The sequence below is a fragment of the Fopius arisanus genome, unplaced genomic scaffold (genome assembly GCF_000806365.1).
Source record: "Fopius arisanus strain USDA-PBARC FA_bdor unplaced genomic scaffold, ASM80636v1 scaffold00123, whole genome shotgun sequence".
In the NCBI taxonomy this organism is placed as follows: domain Eukaryota; kingdom Metazoa; phylum Arthropoda; class Insecta; order Hymenoptera; family Braconidae; genus Fopius; species Fopius arisanus.
In genome coordinates, this window is record NW_011887862.1 from 45,396 (window position 1) to 53,809 (window position 8,414).

An 8,414-nucleotide genomic window follows, 5' to 3' on the forward strand; every position below is an offset into this window, starting at 1 on the left:
GAAACCCAAAACGTACCCACCCCAATTCTTCCGGCCCTAATTTCCCCATAAAAATTCCGAATTTCCCGCGGTGCCTCCCTCAGCCCTCCGCATACTTACAACCTAAGGGATTCCTGCGGAATTCCTTACACCCCCCTCTTTTGCCGGTTCCCAGTCGGGGTGGAGTTGTCTTAGGGTGTCCTCCGCGTTTGGCTAGTCCCAGCAGATTCTCTGGTGGCTGATGTAGAATTATGTGGTGTTGGGGCAGCACTCCGACGAACCGACGACCTGAAACACGGAGTCTCATGCTCTCCAATCGGTACTAGCTATAAAGAAAATAACACAGACATTAGGAAAGCAACTATCCTTATTATTGTTGGAAACGGCCTTTCGGCATCAGGTACATTGGCACTATAATTATGATCTTAATAGTATTTATCACAGGGGTATGCGATTGATGTACGCTCTAGGCCGGCCTAAGCCCGCAGGTGATCCTTGGGAGGAGCCCGCAGGCGAATTCGCATCTGGGGCTCGGCGAGGCGTAGTGGGATTCTCCCTGTTCCATTTTTTTGTTTTTGTTTTCTTGTTTGCCTGGTGGCGGCCTTAAAGACGCGTGGGACTTTGAGCGGTCGTATCCGTATGGCTCTCTCTGGCAGTAACTTGTCTCCGGCATGTTATTGGGGAGATTGCTCCCTGGCCTTCCTGTCCAGGAACCCGGTGATGATATCCGGGTCCATTTTCGCCAGACTTTCCAGCCATCTGTCGGTGGTCTGTTGTTCGCTTGTCCGGGCGGCTTCCCTGGTGGTGTCCTTGGCACGATCTACTCGGGGGATGGCCTTCAAGGCTTAAATTTTGGGGCTCTTGGCCCGGGGTGGTTCGGAGTGTGGTTCTAGGGAACCCCCGGGGTACGCGAGTGTAGGTAGGGGTCTGCTAGGGCTCTCGCTGCTCGTCCTGGGCCGTTTGTGGGACGTGGCCACAGGTGAGGGTTTGGGCGGTCCTACCCTGGCCTGTATGGGCACCTTGGGGATGGCTCCTCGGCTGATGCTGGGAGCAGGGGTGACGGTGGGGCTGCGAACTGGCGTGGGGGTTCGCCTTTCGGCAGGGAGTTGGGTCTGACTCCTGGGTTCGTCCCTATATCGGGCGAGAAGGGTGGCACGAGGTGCAGTTCTGGGGTTGGGTTGAGGTGGCTGGTTGGGTGTGTTCCTCCTCACAGCATCCTTTGCCCTCTCGTGGCGGGCATCCTGCAATTGGCAGGTGAACAGATTGCACCTCCATTTCCCGCAGACTACACCGTAGTCGTGGTTCGCTACTGTGGGGCACTCCGGGTAACCGTGGCCGTACCCGTGGCATTGGTGACACCTCACGCCTCGAGTGGTCCTGGAGGGTCCTCGGGGTGCTGGATTGGCAGGAAGAACCGTGGGTGGCTCCTTTCGTGTTGTTGACACTGTGGGGGTTGGCTCGGTGGGCATGGTCGAGGGCAAATCCTGGGCTTCAGCCTCCATCTGGTCGTCCGGGGTGGCGTGGATTTCCAGCACGTCAAGGCGTTCGCTGGAGGTTAAACGCTGGGGAATTGGGTCGGCTGTGATAGCAAGGGGGTTGGCTGAGACAGCAGGAGGTAATTCCGGGGGAAAGGCGAACCTTGGCCCTGAAGCTGCAGGGGGCGATGCTGGGGTACTCGGGGGTGTGGGCATGACGTCCGATGCAGGTTCCTTTGGCGATGGGGCGCTCTCCAGCTTGACCTGGCTGAGTTCTTCTGCTATGCACAGGTCGTACCAGTTCCCTGCACTGCGAGGTGTGCTGTGAGTGGTCTGCTTCGGGGTCTCGGATAGGGTGGGGAAGGGTGGCATCACTGCAAACTCCTGGGGTGGCTGTTGGTTGAGCAGGGAGGTGGCGAACAGCCTCAGTATGGCCATAAAGGCAGGGTCCTGATGGGCGATGGCCCACAGCTCCTTGCTGTAGGAGGTAAGCGGGGCCCACCACAGGCAGCCGGACTCCTCGGGTGGGTGTTGTCTCGAGGGGGATGGCCTCCTGGCAGAATGGTCTACGTTTTCCTCCCTTTCCATGATCTCCTATAAAAGAATTAGAATGAGTGGTGGCTCGCAGGTAAGAGCGGGGGCACAGAGTGCCACAGAGGCACACAACAAAAATGCATATAAAAAATGATATATGGCTATGGCAGGCGCGGATGTAATTTTCCTCTCACGATTTAGGCGTTTTCCCCCAGGCAGGTGTTAATCTAGCGGTGGCAAATAAGGTTTTAAATCCTGAATGGATACCTCACCTTGAGCCTTACCTGAGAAATCCGCAAGTTGGTAACGAGTTCTCGAGAATTTTTGGAGAATTACGTACGGGCCTTCGTATGGGGGCACAAGGGCAGCGGAGAAACGCTTAGCTGCATTCAACAGAGGGTGTGAACGGCGTACAACGAGGTCCCCCTCCTGGAAGTCACTTTCCCGTCGGCGCAAATTGTAATAGTGGGATTGTCGTGTCTGAGCTTCCGTCAACGCATGGGTTAGGATCTTACGAAAAAATTCCAGCCGTCCCATGCGTTCTACCCACTCCTTTGGCGGTCGGTGTTCGATGGGGAGTTCACCCTCTAAGTCTCTGCGAAGAGAAATCGCGACGGATGGCTCGCGGCCAAAATTGGCAAAGGCAGGAGTACACTGCAAGGCACTATGTATCGCAGTATTATAAGCGAACCGGAATTCGTGAAGGTGTAAATCCCAGGTTCGATGATCGCTGTCGACAAAAGCCCTAAGCATCATTTTTAAAACGCGATTAAACCGTTCTACGGGGTTAGCTTGCGGGTGATAAGGGGGCGACGTTTGGTGTCGCATACCCGTTAAGGCGACTAAGGCACGGATTTCTTTATTCACGAATTCTGTCCCGTTGTCGGTGAACAGTACGCGGGGTGTACCCCAGCGGGAAATAATGACATTCTCTATGTGGTCTCGTATGGTTTTCCCCGTGGCTCGCCTTAGGGGAATAACCTCTATCCATTTGGTGAACAGGTCTTGGAGCACGAGGATGTAGCAGTGGCCGGATCTGCTGGCAGTGATTGGGCCCATGATATCTGCGGCAACGGTGGTCCAGGGTTCCTCGATGGTGCGGTTCCCCATGAATCCTCGAGGCAGGGCGTTCTCCATCTTGCATAATTGGCACGTAGTGCAACGGTTGACGAAACTTACCACGTCTCGTAGCATGTTAGGCCAGTGATAGGTTTGGCTCAGTCGGCGGTAGGTCTTGTCGACCCCCAGGTGGCCTGCTTGGGGCAGCTCATGGCACTGGGCCATGGCCTGAGAGTGATCCTCACTAGGGAGGACTATTTTCCAGGCATCTAGGTCCTCCATTTCCACGGAGAGGAATTCCGAGGGGCGATGGTGGTAGAGGTGTCCATTCGCGATTTTCCAATCGGGGAACAACTCGGGCAGGCTCTGCACTTGGTGGTATTTCTTATTATACCATTTGTCGGTGCTTAGCCGCATCCGGGCGATCGTTTCGCAGTCGGCGCTCTCGGTGTCGGGCGCTCGCGGGAGGGCATCGGGCACGTGGTGCAAGGCTCCGTTGCGGTGCACGATGGTGAAGTCATACTCCATCTCACTCAGGGCCCACCGGGCAAGTCGACCGGTTGGGTTCTTTAAGTTGTGCAACCAGCGAAGACTGCTGTGGTCGGTTATCACCGTGAAGGAATATCGTTCCAGGTAACAACGAAATTTGTGGATCGACCACAACACGGCTAGGCATTCTAATTCCGTGACCGTATATTTCTTTTCGGCGGCCGATAGTTCTCGGCTCGCATAGGCGATCACTCGCTCTTCACCGTCGTGTGCTTGGGTGAGGACTGCCCCCAGTCCAACGGTGCTGGCATCCGTCTGCAGTGAAAAGGGGCGCTCGAAATCTGGGCAAGCCAAAGTGGGTGGTCAAGCTCTCCTTCAGGGCCGTGAGGGCAAGATGTTGGTCCTCTGCCCACTCCCAGGGTTGGTCCTTCTTGGTGAGACGAGTGAGGGGCTCGGCGGTAGTCGCAAATTGGGGAATAAAACGGCGATACCACGATGCCATCCCCAAAAATCTACGCAGCTGTTTTATGGTCCTCGGGGCTGGGTAGTTCAGCACAGGCTCGATCTTCTCCGGGTCCACCAGTAATCCTTCCCTGTTCACCAGGAACCCCAGATACTTCACTTGTGAGCAACAGAAGTGGCTTTTCTCTCGGTTGGTGGTGAGTCCAGCAGTTTTTATCCGGTCGAGTACCTGTTTGAGGTAGTCCAGGTGTTGGGCGAAGGTGCGTGATACGATGATAATGTCGTCTAGGTAGACGAAGACGTTGGGATACAACCCTTGACCCAACAGATTGTCAAGTAGGCGCTGGAACGTAGCTGGCGCATTGGTGAGGCCATAAGGCATGCGTTGGCAGTGGAATAATCCTCTCCCCGGGGCGATAAACGCAGTAATCTCCTGACTCTCAGGTTCCAAGGGTATCTGAAAGTAGGCTTGACTCAAATCGATCGTGGTGATATAATGAGCATGGCGCACTTTATCTAGTATACCTGCCATATTGGGTATTGGGTAGGCATCTTTTTTGGTCACGGCGTTGACGCGACGAAAGTCGATCCAAAACCGGTATTTGCCGTTGGGTTTCCTAACCATAACCACTGGGCTGGACCAGTCGCTCTGGGAGGGGACGATGATTCCTCCTTCGAGCATCGCGTCCACCTCTTTCCACATGATCTCGCGGATTGCGGGACTCACGGGATAGGGTTTCTGCTTAATAGGGGGACTATCCCCGACATCAATCCGATGTGACGTCAGAGACGTAACTCCGGGCGTGTCGGAGGTTTGAGGAAGGTGCTCTTCTAGAAACGCTTCCAGCTCGGCTTCCTGTGTTTCCTCCAGTGTACGCAGTCCGTTCCATATAATGACCCGGATGGCCGATGGCACGGGGGTGAAGTGGTGGCGGTTCTCCGGGGTCTCCCGATAGTACCATGATCGGTCGAAGAAGTCGATCACCATCTTCGCCCCGACGAGAAAATCCATGCCGAGGATAAAGTCTTCGGAGAGGCTTGGCATCAGCAAGACCTCGAGGCGTGTGGTCCGGCCAGCAAGCTCCGCGTGGCACGTCGACATGTGTCGAATCTTCTCTACTTGGCTGCCGTCGAGGATAACCCGTTTCTCCGGTATCTCGCATGGTGGGACGTTGGCTCGTTGGAATAGCCTCAGTCCAGCTGCTCCAGCAAAACTGCTGGTTGCCCCGCTGTCTATCAGGGCTCGCACCTGGTATCCACCGATAATAATATCGACGTGGAAGGCGAGCGGCTTCCGGTCCGTGGATCTGTTGAGGAGCAATGGCGTGTCCGCAGGGTCCTCAGGGGGACTGACCTCCGCAGGGGGTGGCATCCTGTGCAGTAGCAACTGGGTTGCAAGTGGGTAGGCCCGGCTCGGGAGGGAGTACCTCTGGAGGCGGGCTTACCGGGTCGGCCCGTCTCGTACCTCGTTTCCCGGGCTGCAATGTGGGCAGGTTCGCACGGTGACTCCGGAGTTTCGGCAACGGTAACAGAATAATCTGCGTGGCTGCGGGCAGTCCCGATGGCGGTGGCCTCGCTCGTTGCAGTTCCAGCAATCCGTATCGGTGCTGGGGAATGGCGCGGCTGGGGATGCGGTTGGAGGCGCCGGGGCCGAAGACCGTACCGGTGGTGTAGTAGCTCTCGGGACGTGGTTACTCGGTCCCGGAGGTAGCCCTCGGCGAGGGGAATCTCTGGGTCGTAGGGCAGCTTGCCAAGCTAACGGGGTAGCTGGACTAGGCGCGGTCAGGCGCAGGGGTGCGGCTGGGTTCCGTGGCCGGTAGGGTGGCCGTGGCTCGGCACTGACGGCATCCAGGCTCAATGCGTCGAAGTGATCCAGGGGTTCCAGCCCAGGAGCAAACTGGTCAGGGATGATTTCGTCCTCGAATTGGACCGTTCGAGCTGTTGGTCGGCTAGGGCCCTTGAAGGGGGTCCTCGCAATGGCTCTAGGAGCAGTGTAGGCCAGACTTGGGCAGATTGAATCCTCGGGTCGAGGTGGAGGGCGACGATCTCGGCTGCCCTGATAGATCTTCTCAATCCGCAGTACTCCCATCTCCAACTCGTCCATAGCGAGTCCGACGCGGAGTTGGAAATTAACGCGGTACTGAGGCAGCAAATTGCAATGGGTTAGTCTCACTTGCTCCCATTCACTCATCGGGGGCCGCAAACGGGCGAAATACCCTCGCAGGCAGGCGAAGAAATTCCTGGCGGATTCATCCTCCGCTTGAGTTCGTCGGCTCACCTCGTCGCGGAGTGCCATATGGTAATCAGGATCCGCAAAGTGACTCCGGAAGGCTTCACGAGCATGCTCCCATCGGGAGAATTCTTTGGCGTGGCCACGATACCATATGAGGGCGGGCCCGCCTAGCACAAAGGGCAATGTACTGATGAGGTCTTGCTCCCGAATAGGTAGGAAAGCTAGGCCCTCGTCGATCCTCGAGAGTAGTAATTCCACGTCCTCGTGGGGGTAGCCCGAGAATTTAACGTCCCATTTCTTCATGATGTTCAGAAGGGCTAATGGGCTGATGGGGCGACTGTTGGCCCTAGTGTGGGCGGCGTCATCTTCCTCGGACCAATATAGGTCAGGGTCGACGGCGATTCGCCGACGGGGAGGAGATCCCCTGGCAGCGGGCTGCACAGTTGGGGGGGTCTGCCGTTGGAGAACTGAGGTGTCTCGGGTGGCAGTTCCTGCAGCTCGAACTGAAGTTTCCCTGCGTGAGATCTCGGTTGGCTCTCGCGCCGCAGTACAGCGGGTCCGCCTGGTATGCAAGGTCTCGACGGCTTCGGAGGCCATACTACTGGTGTCCGATTCGTCCCCAGTGGGAATCTTCTTTGGTCTGCCTGGGCCGCGTTTTGGGGCTGGCGGCAGCAAGAAATCCTCCGGGTTAGGGGGGTCGGAGTGAACCCCGGCCAGCCGTGCTGGCAGACGAGACTGTGGAGGCGCTCGTAATCTGGACGGGTCCAGGCCTGAGAATTGGTCGCCGTCTACCGCGGTGACGTGGATTCTAGGGGGTGACGTTGGATTGGAATCACTCGGCCAGTGTGGTCGTCCGTCAGAAGGATCCATTTTTCAGAGGTGGCGATAGAGATCGCAAAAAAAAATTTTTTTTTTTTGTTTTTTCTTTTTTTTTGTGTCCGTAAACGGAAAAGGTGATGATGGGTCGGACGACCACGAGTCTTACTCTTTTGGAAGTCGGAGAGAGAATAACTCTCGGCCTTGTGGCACAATAACACTTGGGTCGTAATAGGCGAAGGGCTTTCTCCTTCCCTTCGTCTGCCTCCAAAAATTTTACGAGTATATCGCTACGCGGCTGATTGAAATTTTATTTGCGTTAAACCTCCAGACTCGAGTCCTGAATCGATATTTTAATGTAGGCACCTGAGGTGCAAAACGGTCCTTGAATTTGTCGGATTACCTTGATAATAATCGGTGTTTACAACTCGAGGGAAGTTGTTCTCCTAGTATAATCCGAAAATCAATCGTCGAATTTCCAAATAATCCCTAACGTGAGATTTTCGGCGGTAAACGCAATTTAACGAAATCGGAAAAATAACCCAGGCGAACACTCGAAACAAAAATTTATACGTCCTTAAGGGAATGCCGATAACAGGGCAAAAAAAAATTTTTAAGGTGAGGGGGAACGAGAAGGCGTTATTTAACGCAAAAGCCGCTATGCGGAGTTTTCCAAACTCGAAAAATTAAATTAAATTTCCGAACTAATTGAATTCTTTTTCCCAACTCGAAAAATTAAAGCATTTTTCCAAACCAATTGAATTACTTTTCCAAACTCGGAAAATTAGGGTTTAACGGCAACGGGAACTACGAGCATCCCAAAAAATTGAAACAGTACCGCAAAGGGGAAAAAGAGGAATTTGAGAATTTTCCGTATGCGCCCAATAACCTCGGCCCCACGTCGGGCGCCACTATAACGTGGCCAATTTTCCTAACTGGAAAACTGGACGTTATCCGCCCCTTTTATCCCCCGATCTTATATTATAAAATTATGGGCGCCAGTTGATCTTTAAATGATCGGAACCAACAAACCGGATTAAAATCAAAGCGGAACCAAATTCCCCAGAAACGAAACCAGAAACGTAGATTAAAACAGAAAAAGACGATCGGAGGAAAGGTGGTGATTTCCCGCGCTGCTCAAGGGTGAGGTTGTGGAGAGAGGGGTGAGTCGGGATGGAAACGAGGTCTGGGCATCGGAACTTAAATTAACACAAAAGAAGGGAAAACGAAACTCGAGCCATTAAACAAAATTGATAAATTTATTTCCAAGGAATTTGGGCGGTACAAAAGAAAACCAGGAATGAAAAGCAAAATCGAAGGGAGGGAGAAAATCCTCGGCGGATCCGCAGGGTCGACACAAGCTGTAT